This window comes from Poecilia mexicana, unplaced genomic scaffold, assembly GCF_051168715.1.
Source record: "Poecilia mexicana isolate PSO_F unplaced genomic scaffold, ASM5116871v1 scaffold_21, whole genome shotgun sequence".
In the NCBI taxonomy this organism is placed as follows: domain Eukaryota; kingdom Metazoa; phylum Chordata; class Actinopteri; order Cyprinodontiformes; family Poeciliidae; genus Poecilia; species Poecilia mexicana.
In genome coordinates, this window is record NW_028263390.1 from 5,222,252 (window position 1) to 5,238,186 (window position 15,935).

Genomic DNA, 15,935 nt, shown 5'->3' on the forward strand with positions numbered 1-15,935 from the left:
AAGCGTTTCCTGTTTAGCTGTTTGATAAAAAATGTTAATAATTTATCTGTCAGATCTCTTACTCAGTAATTATGAAACTTCTTTTTCCCGGTTTTATTATTTACTGTGGGGACATGCTTTAGTATAAGATCTGGAAAAATTTAAATGTGTAAAAAACTATTCTGTAGAAATTTAGATTTCTTTTTTTCTTTCTTTTTTTTGGATCGTGCTGTTATTGCCTCACAATGCCTCCATTATGTGACCAATTCACACCTTTTTTTTGTTTTTGGTGCATTTCTTTGGAAGGGCTGGGGCTAAAACGTCACAATCTAGAATAGCTACAAAATAGTTTTCTGGGTCTTTTCATGTTTTTGTGTTGAAGTAATTCCTGTGGGTTTACAGTGGACCACAAATCCTGCAAATTCCACAATACTTAAGACCTCCTGTAAACTTTCTCTTAACTTCCTATTTTAATAGTTCAAACACCAAATAAGCATTAATGCGTACAGTGAAAACCATCTTAGCACTACCATGACACCTAATATCTACAGTTTTCCTTATGGTGGCTCTTCGGGCTGCAGCTAATCAGTGCCAAAAAACATTAAATGTTGCTCCTGGATTGGCTGTTTTGCAAACGCTACTAGCCAATAGCGTGTCAAGTAGCACTGCACCAAGGTATTCCAGCTTCTCAATTTTCTTTTCTATATTTCACATATGCACCACCAAAAAAAAAAAGGAGAAAATCTGACTTTGCAGAAGATTTTATGCGAATAATTTAGAGTTACATCCCACAGAATAATTCACAAATAGGTAAATACTGAAATGTAAATAGTCAAGGGACGACAGTCCCAGTACAGCCTTGACATGCACACAGAACCCATGCAGAATGTTTTTACCTGCAGAACTATTTGCACAACAAGCACATGTATACACAGAGAAAGTTGCCCAAACTACAAAATATAAGTAAAATATTCAAATATTCCTTACCGTCCATTCTCAGGCGGACATCGTCATTCCCTGTTTGTGCTTTATTAATTTAAAATGATCAAACCAATTCTCAGTCAGTTCTATAAGTCGCTCTCTGAAGTTCTAAAAGAAAAAGAGGGTCAAAGTTTGAAAAAGAAAAATGTGTTCCCTTGATCAAAGCATAGCGAAACGAACCGAACGGTGACTTTCAAACCTGGGCTTTGTGTATATTTACACTCCTCATCATTTCCAGTAATCATTCTGTTACTAGGAGCTTTTTTTAAAGAACCCACAAACACAGGAATTGTTTTGGAAAATGAAGCGTCGACAAAGTCTGAATCAAAGCTCAGGCAGGAAGCTGAAAAAAAAATGGTAAGCATGACTGTGAAAGCAAGACTATTTTTGGAATTTGGTTGCATCTAATAAGCACTGCAGCTTCAGTTCCAAACAGCTTCAGGAGAAAAAAACACAGAGCTTTTTTCTCTACTTAGAGGGAAATTTTGAATTGTGACTCATTCTTGAACAACCTATTTCTGTCTACATTCTTACCTGCTATACTTGGTCCTTTACGGTCTAAAACAAAGACACCTCAGTCTAAGCTAGCAGCTCATTAAAGCCTCACATATTCACTCAGAACATGGACCGGTGAGACATTATAGGATTTTTCTCTCTGTTCCAAAGATAAAAGCCTTCTCCCATTTGCAGCAATAGATTTGATGATTGTTGTGTATCACAGACGCAGCAGATGGGTGTGAATGTTCCTCAGCTGAGCAGAAATGTTTAACAAGCTGCTAACAGCACTCGCTGTCCCACCCTCGTCTTTCCTCCCTCTTACGCCTTAAACCAGCGGAGACAAAAACCAGCCGCCGCTCCAGTGGGATCCCACAAGAAAGCGCTGTGAAGAGAGATCAATTTTGAGAGGTGGCGACAGTTCACATCGCAAAACTGAAGAGGAATCTGCAATGTGACGGAAAGCAGAGGCCCCCTTTTGTCTCCCAGCTGGGGGAAGCGCGCCCGCAAAGCCGCTTGGGCGTTGCGGCGGACGGGAATGGTTCTTGTGAGCCCACGGTCCGGCGTGCAGGATGCATGTTAATGATTTGGAACGCAGACAGCAGAGCAGAGGCTCAAACTGCCAATTAAGCATATGCTGCCGACGCCACTGGTGTTCACGCATCCGATGGCACGCAAAACTTGGCCCGTGGTTCAGAATCTCTCCACGGGACGTGGAGGCACTCAAATGGTGAGTCATTAGCCACAGGCATCCATGGAGGAGCAGAAGCAGCTGCTGACTGGATCACCATCATCTGTTAGTTAGTTGAAGGATGCAAAGTAAAGATGTTTGTAGTTGGAAAAATGAAAGGTCCCTTGAAATCAGTTTTCCAAGCAGGGAAGTCGGAGGTTTCTAGCCTTGAAAGTTGGGATAGCTGGTTCTGATGATTTGTATATTATCTAATCGTTCACATTTGGAGCTTGTTAACGGACAACCTCTTCTACTGGACAAGTTGCTGCAGTGTTTGAAAGTGTGAAATGCACAGAAATTGATTGGTTTTAGCCAGTGCTGGTAATAACAGTTATCCCAGTTCACAGAGTAGAATGAATCGCACATCAGTGTTTTGTCCAATTTCGAGCTTGAACAGAGCTAAGTCGGGTTAGATGTCCTTCCCTCCACCTTGAAATAGTCCAGGAAGCATTAGTAAAGGATGCCCCCTGGCATTCTGGCACCTTTGGGCATGCATCAGACAGAAATGCCAAATCGCAACATGACATCATTCACGCCCCCCAACTCTCTGCTGGAGGGCAAGAAACTGCTCACCAATGATGACTACCATTGGTTTTGGATGCTAAGTTGTCAACTAAGGGTGCAATACTTTATCGGCCAGCTGATTTATCAGTGCCAATTTAATTAATTTTGGGAGATTGGTGATCAGCCAGTGAATCTTATCCACTGATGTCATCTACCTTGGCAAAAGTCTAAAGATCCACCAGTATCCACTAAACAGAGAAGTTTGACTGACAGACCGACCCACTAGGTCATGCCTGCATGTTTGCAGTTAACAGTGACCCCTCTGTTCCCAACTCAGTGACTTTCTTCCTATATTTAGCAACATCTTGGGCAAAAAAAAAATGGAATTCGGGGTCAGGCTTTTTAAAGATCGGTAATCAGCTATAAAACTGCAATTACTACCAATTGTCGACATTATGGCAATTAGATAAGGTCAGGAAAAAGATTTAATTAAAACAGGAAAAACAATGATGGGTATGGAAATAGGTCAGTTATGCTAGCTTGACTTTGACAACCTTAAAGGTGGATGTGCTGTGGAATTTGGTGTGTTTTGTTAGTTCCAGATTTGTGGTGCATAGAAGCTGAATGCTGCTTCTCTGCTTCTAATTTTACCTGAACAAGAAATGTTGAGACTGACCAAAAGTCAGGAAAAAAGAAGTTTTGTTTCAACTGTATATCTCTAGCACCACCCGATACTACTAACAAACTACATGATAAATACCATTACTGTTAAATTATGTACCTTAGAAAATATTAATGTAATCAAAAGGTAAATAGACAAACACTTGTCCATTATTTAAAAAAAACAACAACTATTTGTTTGTTGATGTTATGACCAAGTTGGAGGCAAAGCTGCTCCTCACATGACCTTTAATTAGCTTCTGGAAAACCCGGTGACTGAGTCATTCAGCATTTGTTTCCAATGTTTAAGCACTCATTAAACCATCAAGTGTGTTCTTTCATCCTGCATGGATACATCTGTATTCATTAAAGAACGTAGACGGTGATTAGCAGCTGTGCAAAAGTTCTAGACCTTAAAGACAGAGTCAAAGTCCTTCTGAAGAATAAAGTTCTAATGCAGCTGGAACCACTGGGTCTGACCGCGGACGGCTGTATTTGTGGACTGACGTGGTAATCAAATGACTTACCACTCATCTGAAGAAACATATCTCACTGAATCTCGCTGACGGAGACAAACAGGCAGCAATCCCACTCCCTCGCTTTGCTTTGGATGTTTGTAAGCCGCGGGCCTCTTATTGTGCCGCTGATGAAAGTCTCTTTTCTCTCTGATATGCAAGAAGCAAAATCAACAGTGACAATTCAATTTTCCACGTTCCACGACTGTTCATCCACGGCCGGGGCCGAAGCCGCACACGGCACAGCTGATAAGCGCCGCCGCACCCCGAGGAGCGTTGATGCCAAAAGCAGTTTGCACAGCATCTCTTTGACCTTGGGATGATTGCCTGTGAGGCACTTTAATTTAATCAGCTTCCCCAAGCTTGAAGCTGTGCTCATTGTTAAAGAGAGAGCAGGACCGGTGAACACCATCCACACATGTACACGCACACACACACACACACACACACGCACACACGCTAAGGTAGACTGCTACCCTCTTATGAGGCAAGGTTAGCAAAAGACCAAAGCTCCGGGGACCTGGGCCTCACGTTCACACAAAGGCCAACAGACAGAAGGGTTTGCCAGGCATCTCCATCAAACGGCCCCGTCTCTAATTATGCCATCAATCAGGCAGGAGATGACGGGCAGGTACTCAATTAATGGCCATTGGAATGCGGCGCCGGGTCTTCGGGCGCTGTGCCATCCCTGTCATCTCAGACAGGCAGCAGGACATACACATCAGTGCACTCAGAGAATGCGAGGAAAAAGGAGGGCCGTGGACAAACACATGCAGCCATTGTGTGCCGTCCAATGAGTGGGGGGGGCTAATTTCTGCTGCACAGCTGCTAATTTTAAAATCTTTAAAGAGAACGTGTGAACTGATGCGGGGATTTAATGTCTATTGTAAATTTTATTGTTGTACCTGAGAGTCTGTGACTGGCTGGACGGTTTATTTATTTAATATTCCTGGTTTTTTTTTTTATCCCTACAGAAAACACAGACACCTTTACATGTTTATATCTTCTCCATATACTTCTGCCTTGAAGACTGTACTGCAATTCTTAGGAAAAAAATGCTCCATTGTTTTTCTAAGCAGAAATTTACAGGGATTGCAGTCATTTGACTACTTATGCAGAGCAAAGACTGATTTTTATAGAGGGAGGGAGAATACAGGCCTGTCACAACAAATTGCGATAAACGGACATATTGTTTTGAGATTATTTTTAAGTAATATAAAGGCAAAGGCAAGATAATAATGCAGATTCTCGAAGATCAATAAACTTTAAATTCTAATGAACATTTAAGACTGGAACTGATAGACATTTTAAATACCCACAAATAAATAAACAAAACCACAAATAAGTGAATTATAAGGTCTCTGCCAACAAAAGAATGAGCTAGTTGAGACTAAAGCACCAAACTGAAGACTAAGGTCATCCAGTTTCTGGTAGAAAAAAGGAAAAAAGTCATTGAATTTGTTTTATTTTCTTATGCGATTAATTTATTTATTGATTATTGTGACAAGCCTAAGGATGTAAGGGCAAACATAGAAAAATGAAGGATGGTTGGAAAAATCTGTGACTTTAACATCTGTAGATGTAAAGGATGGATAGTTGGACAAACATGGATACATGGATGGAAAACTAGTATTTGGATGGACGGACGGATGGAGCATTTAGAATAAAAAAGAACAGGGAATAAAGTCTGAATATGCAAACTTTTAATAAGAACAAATTTCTCTTCCACCTTGTTTAAAGTAAATATAAACATGGGATTGGTTTCACTAAAGTTTTCACCAACACAAATACGTCCCTGCGCGTCGTTTTAAACATGTCAAACCCAAAAGGGGAAGTGTGGAGCAAAAACTAAAACCTGTCAGCCAATCAGATTGCTCCAAAACAATGACGATTTCCTGTTGGGATCTAAACATGGTGCCAGGAGGTTTGTTTGTGCAGACCAACATATTGGTTAAATAGTGCAATATAATAAAAATAAATAGCATATTATGTCGATTTTGAATCACATCAAAGCAAGTATGTAAATTTATTGGTGTATTAGTCGTTTTCCACATACACATGAAATACAAACACACAGTGCCCTCAAAACCTCCACGTTGGTTGGTGTTTTTGTAAATCATTTTTAGTGATGTAAAATGAGGATTTTGTGTGGATGAAAGGCTAAAACGCATTAAAATGTGTTTTCTCAGATATCTGGCTGCATGTGGCCCCAGAGCACATCAAACCAATCCCAGCCTTTGCCCTCTGTTAAATCAAATATGCCCACTTCGCTTGTTAAAAGTGTTAATGGTTCTCCTTTCCCTGTCCTTACAGACTTTTCCATCAATGTGGTTTGTCTTGTTGTTTGACTGTTTTCACAGCCAGTTAAGTGTGAAGGGCTGATGTATTGTCATAGTTTTATGGCCTTTAAAAGTGGCCTAATAAGGGTGCTATAAAATGTATTCAAAGTCATTTCATTAGGTGGGTAATCACTGCTTTCTCCAACTCCACTTTGGCAAGAGGACAGCAGAGTGATTAGCCTGATTGGGTTCTACTGTTAAATTTAAATGTGCAGGGTGAAGCTTGCGACACCACTGGTGGTGCTATAACTCAACATTAAAACAGGAATGTGCCTTTCCTTTCTAAGCTGATGTCTCTCGCAATATGTGAGCAGAACTGGGTGGACGATTGAGAGTCAAGTGCAATCTCTAACACAGTCATTTGCTGGCAGCAGATAAACATGTGCAACATGTTGTTCACCAAATGCTCAGAGATTTATTCTGAATCCAATGTTTGTGCAGCCCAGACTCCCAACCCCCCCCCTCCTTTCAGGAAGCAGGTTATTCCGAAGACGTTTGCGCTGAGTCTGCGTCGCTCAGGAGCTGCAGGAGAACAGAACGGGTTGGGGAGGGCAGAGGAAGGTTTCCTCACATATTTCAAACGTCAGGAGGATGTCTTACAGTGACGCAATTATCTCCAAGGCTGTCTTCACACCTGCAATCAACGCGCCTGATAATATCTGCTCTACATGTGTCTGTTCACATCAGGCATTCGGATACGGTACCGCCTGCGGTTTCAGCTATCACTTATCTTGTGATCTTCAGCGCCTCACGAGTATTCAAACCCATTGAACTACTTATTTTGTGATATCACAATCATAAAATACCATGAGTGGCTGGATTTATATGCAGTTTCAATAACATAAGGTGGAAAGTGTTTACTAATTAGACGAAAGCTACTGATTACACAGAGATTTATTTAGAGGCGTTATTAACATATATTTCAAATTTGTATGTATTATGTATCATTCTTCTTCCGCTTCACAGTTAAGAACTACTTTGCATTGATTGGTCACATAATTAGAATAAAATACAGTGAAGCATGTGGGTGTTGTGATTTATTTTAATATTGAAGTTGTATAAATGTAAATGCATCATTAATACACTTCAGATCAGCTAAAGACACATTGATGGCACTTATTTCATACATCTTTACTAAATAGTATATGTAATTTAAAAGTATATAAACAAAGTTTGACACAGAACTTTAACTTGTTTTGCTTCTCAAACTGCAAAATAAACTTTTTTTATAATTATAAACCCTTTTAAATCCATTATTTAACTGGACATAACCTTTGGTCCTCCTATGTAAACTGTCAAGGACGTTTTCTGTGTATGCTTCCTTCTTTATGGTGATGCCTAAAATTGTGTTGAAGCTGCATGGAACTCCAATTGAATTTATCTTTATCCCGTCAGGCAAACAGACCAAATTTAATGTGCGAAACTGTCACAGAAGTTAGTTTCTATGAGTGAAAAATCTCAAGGTGGTGGTGCTCCAAACTTTTCTGTCATAACTTCTCCTTCCTATTAGACCCCAAACTTTTGAAACTTCAGTCTTGGTGTTTGCTTTCACCTGTTGTTTACTTCAGCATTTGGTCTCACTTGTATTGGTTTTGTGCCAAAAACAACAGCGTACACCTGGGAAGAGTTTTAAAAAACACACTTTTGCTTTGTTGTTTTTCTGGCTTTCAAGTTGCTGCGGGGTTGCCGTGTTTGTTAGCACTGCTGCCTCACAGCTATAGGTTTTCTGATTTAACTCTCAGCTGGAGTCTTCGTGTGAGGAGTTTGCATATTGACTATGTGCATGTTTAGATTAGACTTTTCAGTCCAACAGAATGGAGGTGAAGCTGTTCTTTGACGAACGTTCAGTAGCATCTTCTCTGTAAGTTTAGTTGCCTAAGAACCAGCTGTACCACTCTGCCTATTATCAGAAACAGGAATAAGGGAAAAACATAATCGAGATTTTGTCACCTTCTTACAATAATGGTCTTTTTTTTTTTTTTTTGCCAAAAGTGAATTTTCTTTTTTGTTTAAATCATCTTCTGGCAATAAATGCCTTCCGACATTATTTTGTGATGACGATCAACTGTGATATGGTACATGGTGAAAGAATGTGTCACATTTAAAAACATATAATCTATTGTATTTTAATATGAATTTATGGGGGGGAAAGTAATAATTTCAAAGTGGAAAGACCTTTTCGATACTCTACTTATTATACTGATACCTCTAAATAAAAGGTATTTAGAGGTATTTAGTTGCAATCAGAAGTCACCTACTTACAAAGCAAACTCCTCTTCCGCATAATTTCATCTCAGAGTGATTGCAGTTGTTCTGTGAAGGCTTCAGAGGTTCGTTAGAGAACATCAGAGAGCAAGCAGAATCGTAAGAAATGAGAAAAACAGCAGACAGGTCAGGGGAGAAAGCTGCGGAAAAGTTTGAGGTTGGATCAAGTTATAAAACGATATCTCAAATTTTAAGCGTCTCGTGGAGGACTGTCCAATCCATCTTCTGAAAAAGTTGACGGAATGATGGATGAAGCTAAATACAGGGCAATTCTGGAAAAAAAAAAAAAGAAAAAAGATGATGGCTAAAGATGAAAACAAAAGATTTTGGATTTGGGAAAAAGATTCAACTTCCAGACTGATATCTACAACAGAAGGGTATAAATCAGAGGTGTGCAAATTTAAGTTCTAAACAATTCAACACCTTTTCATTCATCTTTATTTAATCAAATCAAATTCAATAGTACAGTAAGTCTCCAGTATTAATGGGAGTTAGAGAATACTTCTCGTTATCCTACAAAATGTACTACAAACAATTAGGCTGAGAGTCGGCCCAATCTCAAACATTTCCACAAATCGTCTGTTTGCGTGTTTTTCAATGTTGAATACTGACACATTAGTGGAGTTGAGTGTAGTGTAGCTGACAGAAAGAAAGAAAGAAGGTTGAGTGGGTTTGAGCCGTTATTCAATGGTTATTTTTCCTTTGATGTGGCACTCTGCACCAAATTCATACCACCTACATCTCCAGGTTTCATTTTGTTAACAGAACTGTTCTACCAGAGCAGCGCGGCTACAGACGGCATGTAAACGAATTGTCTTTTTGCCCTCCAGCAATGTGCGCATGTGCGAGAAGTCCAGATGTAAGCAATAATATGCGATGGGCCTATAATCCTTCTTCTACCTCACAGTTGTGCTCCATTTGTGTTCCTCCTTCACATAAACCCCATTACTTTCACAAAGCCCCGTAAGACGGTGTTGAAGACTGTCCTTTTAGACATTTTCTCTCTCTAAAAACTGCAACATCTATCATTCATGATGTGTTTCAGTAAATCAAGACTAGGCTTCAAATAATAATAATAAAAAAAAAAAAACAGAAAAGAACTGTGTTAGGATGCCATTGCAAACTCGTCACTGTAACAAGAAGTGCAGCCTTTTACCATGTGTTAACAAATGTGACATAAATCCAGCCCCAACTGTAATCTTTCATTTGCCCTCTGTGCAAACAAACACTGAGTGAAAATGAATAAAAGCAACCAAAGTCACACAGTTGTTTCAAACTCAAAATACAGCGCTCCTCTAAAACCTAAGCAAATCTTTGGCTCTCTTACACGGCCGCTGTGGTTCTGTTTGAAACAAGAAACTCCAAACAACGTCCTCCAAGAAATCGTAATACGGATTGAATTTGACAGCAGTGACAACAGAATTGCTTAGAGTTTAGAGACATTTTGTACCCTGGAAGAAATAATACAAACAGACATCTTCCCATTCAGAACCAACATGGAATGACATGCAATCTACGATTACTGTCTTTATTTACGTATTTATTATTTCATGTTCTGATTCAGTAAGAAAGAGTCATAATTGCCTGTATTGTCAGCCAATATTACTTCCAGGGAAACTTGTGATGTCATTATTGCTTTGCATCAAAAGGCCTTCACATGTAAGACAGAACTTTATAGAGATTTGTATCAACTCAACCATTTATTGACTCACCAGGAATTCAAAAGAGATATTCAACAACTATACAGAAATATTTGGACGCTTCAGAGAGTCCAGCAACTCCCAGATCGGCCTTATGAGGACGATTCAACTAACGCATTGGGATGCCAACAGGGTGGCCCAAGAAAAGCTAAAGAGCCACTTCTCTCCAAGAAAACCATCAAGGACGAACTTACAATCAGTGGGAAGTGGCTTGGATTGCAGAGGTCTGGAGGAAAGATTTTATTTCTTTTCTTTTCTTTTTCTTTTTACAGTGAAGCCCAGATTGTTTCAGACATCAGGGGAGAAACGACCGTGTCATACATACAGTGACGTGTAGAGATCCATGCAGGTGTGACAATGAAAACTGATTTTGGTTCAGCACTCTGGCTCAACCAAGAGTCATTTACCCCTCCAAAAGTCTTATAACGTACCAGCGCACTTCTACATATAGCACCCTTACCATATTAATCCCCCCTTTCACCCAACAACACTAGCTTGTTTGGGGTCAGCTTGGTCGTAAACCTCAATCCAGAACAAATTTTGTGTCAAGAACGGCTGCAGCCCAACTTGCTGCATGAGTTGATGCAACGACTCCACGGCTCTGTACCGAATCTGTAACTTCATTGATGCACGAAGGCTGCAGTGTAATAACATCCCATTCAAAAACATCACTGTTAACTCTGTTGTCTGTTTGAACTAATATTGTATTCATTGCAACATCGCCATGACCTTTTGAGACGTACAGTACACATTCTTATTTCCATCTTTACACCAACTCTATTGCTTATTACCTTTTTTTTTTGTTCAACAGACCATGTAAGTGGTTGACCACCTAAGGTTCACATATGGAAGGCAGATAAAGGTTTCAGCCAATCCGAAACGTCCATCAGCCGTTTCATCCAAAAATAAAAGATGGGTATTTAATCTCACGTATAATCGTTATTATTTAATTAAGTGTGCAGACAAGGTGGGGAGGAATCCATATAATTTGCTTGCGGAGATGCGACAGCTTGACATCAAACCATCATTCTCCCGGAATGAACTTTGATCAGTGAATTGGTCGCAAAATGAATGGCGGTGGAATTAATGGTGTTCGATTCCCGTGCAGGCCCAGTTCTGAGATGCTAACCAGACTCATTAGCATCCCTCCCTCCCCCCAAGCCTGAACTGGGCGGGCGTGAAATGGGTCCCCGCTGTGTGTCAAAGTGAGCCTCTGCCTCGGTGTGCATGGCGTAGCATCAGCAGCAGCTGTTCAGTCAGAGCCATCTGATAAACAGGAGGGCAGAAATGCACTTGAACTGATTCATTTGATTAGTATTGGATGTGTGTGTTTTTTCTTCTTAGTGGAGATAACCTGTGCCTTTCTGGGAGCGGGGTTGAGTGTGTGTGTGTGTGTGCGTGTGTGTGCGTGTGTGTGAAGGATGTTGTTCCAGTCAGACCATGGAAATAAATTAAGGTGAAGCCAATTCTCATGCCCACAACAACATATTTTTATAGAGCTGGATCAACAGTTTTCTATACTGGAGTGCCATCATAAGAATACCAAACTATTTATTTATGCTTTGGAAACTTTTTATTGTTGATACTGCATTTACATTTCGTTAAATCGCCTTGAGTTGCCTTGGCTAGTGTGGGAAAACTGGCCCTTCTTCTTTTAGTCCACCTGTTGAAGTTTAGCATAGGATTATGTTAGTCACATTAAAGTCATAATGCAAGTTATTCATTTTTATTTGTATTAACCTATATCCAATGCTTTTTTTTTCTTCATTAGGAATTCCTAGAAATGAGACAACCATATATATGGCAATATATGAATGAGTCACACCTGGACTGGATTATTATCCACAAAAAAACCATTTTGTCTTATCTTTAGAACCCACTGTACCTGATATCATCTTATTTGATGAGTTATATGTATTGTTATACCTTAAGTTAGGATATTTAATGCCAGATCCACAAAGATCTAAAAACAGGTCGTCAGTTTCATAAACACCTGTGTCCACATGAAAACAAAGAAAATCTAGAAAAAAAAATCATGCTGTTTTTGCTCCTCCAGACCTGTAGGTGGTGCTAAGCACTGAGTATGGGGTGTGCTTATAAAGCCACCAGCTAATCACAAGGAAACAAAATCGGTGAACAGCAAAACATGAGAAGAGTCTTTTGTATAATTTTTGTAGACGCAGCACAATCATAAGCATGTAACCCACCACTGTTGTTACGTAGGTCAGGTTAGAGATTTCACTGTTCAGATGAATATACCATTTTCACTTGTGACTTATTTCCAAAAAATGCAAAAGAAAAAACATCTGTATGGACACAGACTTAGAAATCATCATGTACAAAATTAGTGGAGGAACATAAAAACTATCATTTAGTTTGAAGCTAAAAGTGCTAGATCTTATCGTTTTGTTTCCATTTTAGCTATTCTTTTTTTTTTTTTTTTACTCAGCTGTACAAGGTCAGTGTACATTGAGGCAATTTGTTTTTTCGTTTAAAACTAAAAAAAAATTAAAAACACAAAAACACACTTGTTTTTGGTTTGTTAAACCAAAAATAAACCAATTTTTTGGTTAGAATTTTTATAGTCAGAAGCCAACTTAAGCTTCATATACAAAAAAAAAAAATCTGGGTATAAAGCTTTCTGCATGCAGGTATCACGATCAAATTAAATGTACGCTAATTACAATTTGCTTTCAATTAATAAGTGGGTCTCTGCGCAGCGTGCAGGGCAGAGAGAACCTCCAGGTCAGGTTACACGTGTCATAAAAAAACTAAAGTTTCAGATGAATTTTGATTGAGAGGAAGCTTCAATGCCATCAGCTCAACACTTTCTCTTTTCCTCAAAAATCAAGTCACCTTTTGAGTTCTGATCACATTCCATGTTTTCCTTCTTGTCCACCACACTGCAAAACTGCAGCCTTTAGTAACAACATGCTGTCTGAAATCTGGTTTTCTGAGGCTGTCAGTAAACTACTAAGTCGACCTGTCTTCATGCAGTATGTCATCTGGGCATTCGGTGAGCAGAGCTCTGGTTTAGTGCTTCAGAGTCCAACTCGTTGGTACCGTAGCACTGAGTGGTGAGCTGAAATCAGCAAACGGCATCCTAATGTGGGGTTTGTTGTTGTTAGGGTGTAGGAAGACAGGCTGAAAGATGGTAGTTCTTGTTTATTAGGATCCCCATTATCTCTAGGATTCTGCCAGCTATTCTGGCAGGGAGCCAGAGAAGTTGGCATTATGTGCCATGAGGTAGCGCAGCATCAGCTTTTACACTTCCACATCCCCAGTTTCTCTACTTAATCAGAGAGGTTTTCGAGTGCAACGAGGTGATTGTCGTTTAGCCCTGACACAGCAGACTTCCTGCTAATAGGAACAATGTTTGCTGTCTTGAGGGAGGTGGGATCTCTCCTGTGCCTGTGATATTTTGAAAGTGTGAGTAGATTCTCTCTCTCTCTCCCTTTATTTTTTTTTTAGTTTAAAAAGCAAGCGGGTTGCATTAACACTCGGCACATGTATTCTCACCTCCCGATTTGGAAAACTTGTAGTGGCAGATCAGCTTTAGATACTGGTGACTGGTCAAATCTAGTGAGACTCTCTTGCCTTGTCTCACAGATGGTCCCTGCTTTTTTAAAGTCTGTTCTGCTTTGCAAGATTTCCTTTTCCAGGCCCTCGTCGTGACTCCATTTTGTTTTCTAGATCAGTCTTGCTTTGGCAGGCTAGCGATTTTCGCTTGAAGACTTTCTTTACCTCATTTCTGGTTCCAACATCCATCGTCAACGTTCCGGCTTATGTAAGACACCACTGATTATGAACATGTCTCTGGACTGATTGTTTCCCTGTTCTTGGCAGAGCCGCCGTACTGGTCTTAAGAACCACAGGGTGCGTTTCTGACTGAACTTTATGAGCTTTTGCCGATGTTTTGCTTTTTTTTATTGCCTGGATGCAAGCTGGCAAGTCTAAAGTCACAGTTCTAGCATGATAGGTACCAGCTCAACATCTGGCAAAGGCTTTTCATCCCAACATTTGGCAATCAAGTATCAACTAATAAAAGCAGTGATTTTCCTATTCTTAGTCAGCTAATGACATGGCCCACCCATTAAAGGCTAGATCTTGAGCTTTGATCGGTTGATTAGGCCAGGTTTAAGTAAATACCTAATTTCCTGTTGCCTTAGCTTTAGTCTTTCATTCATTTTATTAAATTGCAAGACAAGATCTGTCAGAAGGAAAGCTTTAAGGGAATTACATTGGGTCCAATTTGTCTCTGTTTAGCTCCAAATATAATCTCTCTTTACGTTACTTCCAAACCCAAAAAGAACAAAAAGAGAGAGAAAAAAAAGATCTCAGATGTTTGGATTCTGCTGGTTTTTTGGGTAACAGGAGGCGTTTGAAGATACAATGACTCTGCTTAATGCAGAGGTCTAACAGAAATGAATTTCAAGCTCACTTTGTTTCTGGAGCTTGTCAATGAATACTGTTTATTCTTATTAATGACATGTCAGACCTTTTGTCCCATGTTTAGCTTAGTTCCCAAATTAGTCCTATATTCCAGTGTGTTCGTATCAGTATGAAATAAAGACACCCAACATTCACCAACACATAGAATGATGATAACGTCCATCAGCCAATCAGGGAAAGAGACTGACAGGTCATGTTTATGACTTATGAGTGGATAAACACGATGGGGACTAAAAGGTAAGTGAGCATAGCCTTTGTGTTCTGGCTAACCCTGCCTTCACCATCGTCTGCAAATGGATTTGTCTTGGAGGTAATATGTATTACTAAGGCTGATTACATACTGCAGCTCTAACAGACAGCCAAGATTTGGTATTCTTAGTACTTCTTAACTCGAGAAAAATGCCTGGTTTTGATATAAAAATCCAAGATCCAATGCATGTATTGGGCATCCAGTTCTGAAATAAATCACACACAACAGAACAAGAAGGCATAAATGTTTAGTTTACAGTCAGAGCTATTGCTGGTTTTGGTATTCTGGAGTTTGCAGTAAAATCTAAGTTCTGCATGTAGGACTCCATACTGTATGACTGACAGAGATACAAATGGTTACATCAGAGGTGTCAGTTATACCAAAGTAAAACTATATAAAAATCATCAACGCTGTCCAGAAAGTGCTTCAATCCAACCTTTGTAAAATTGTATAATGAAAGCAAGATTTTATTTTACCCAGCTTTCACTTGTATCAATATAACACTCCTCTGTCTGTGACCTGACTGGGAGGCCCCATGAGGTTAAAATGCCACCATAAACAGCTGGGCAGAACGTCTCAACAGGAACCTTGGCTGGTTACAGCACACGCATTGGTGACTGATGGCTCTGACCCATTTTCAATACATTTCATATATTGAAAACCTTAAGGCTTCAAGTGAAAGGTGTGTGAAACTGTGTTTAAATGGGTAATTGGAAAGGCAGAGTAAAGAGCAGCCTTAGCTTTTAAAGACAGCTCTCTGTCAGAAAGGTTACGCCACAGCTCTGAGTGGTTAATATAATTCCCCACAAATTATTAAGCAGCAAAGTTACAGGAGCCGTAATACGAGGAGTTATTTCAGAATGTTTCAAAGCCATCTGTTCATGTGTTGTACATTTTCCTCAGGACCAAAGCTGAAGCTAGGAAGTAAACAGAGCCTGAGTGCAACAATACTAATTCGTCTGTAGAAACTACTCTGGAGGCCTTTCATCTTCCTGCTTTGAACCGTACAGGGAGATAATAACACACTCCAGGTTTAAGGGTTTCACAAGTGGATGCCTTGTTCTT